Consider the following 239-nt stretch of genomic DNA (forward strand, 5'->3'; position numbering starts at 1 on the left):
CCTTAAGCACCAATCTTTTTTAAGCTGCCACTTATCTAATACAACATAATTATTGTTATTTGCCATACTAAATTCATTGATGACTATTTGGTGGCTCTGTGTGCCATTGACTTTTGTAACTTTTTGTGATATCTAATGCTTGATTTTAGAGGTTAATTTAATTTTCTACCTTCAAAATATAAGTAGTCAAATGTCTTAGTAGAAAGGGAAGCATCAAAATTCACAGCTTCTATCTCACT

The sequence above is a fragment of the Marmota monax genome, unplaced genomic scaffold, assembly GCF_021218885.2.
Source record: "Marmota monax isolate L192 unplaced genomic scaffold, Marmota_monax_Labrador192_F-V1.1 WCK01_AAM20220418_F8-fsc00132, whole genome shotgun sequence".
Classification (NCBI taxonomy): Eukaryota; Metazoa; Chordata; class Mammalia; order Rodentia; family Sciuridae; genus Marmota; species Marmota monax.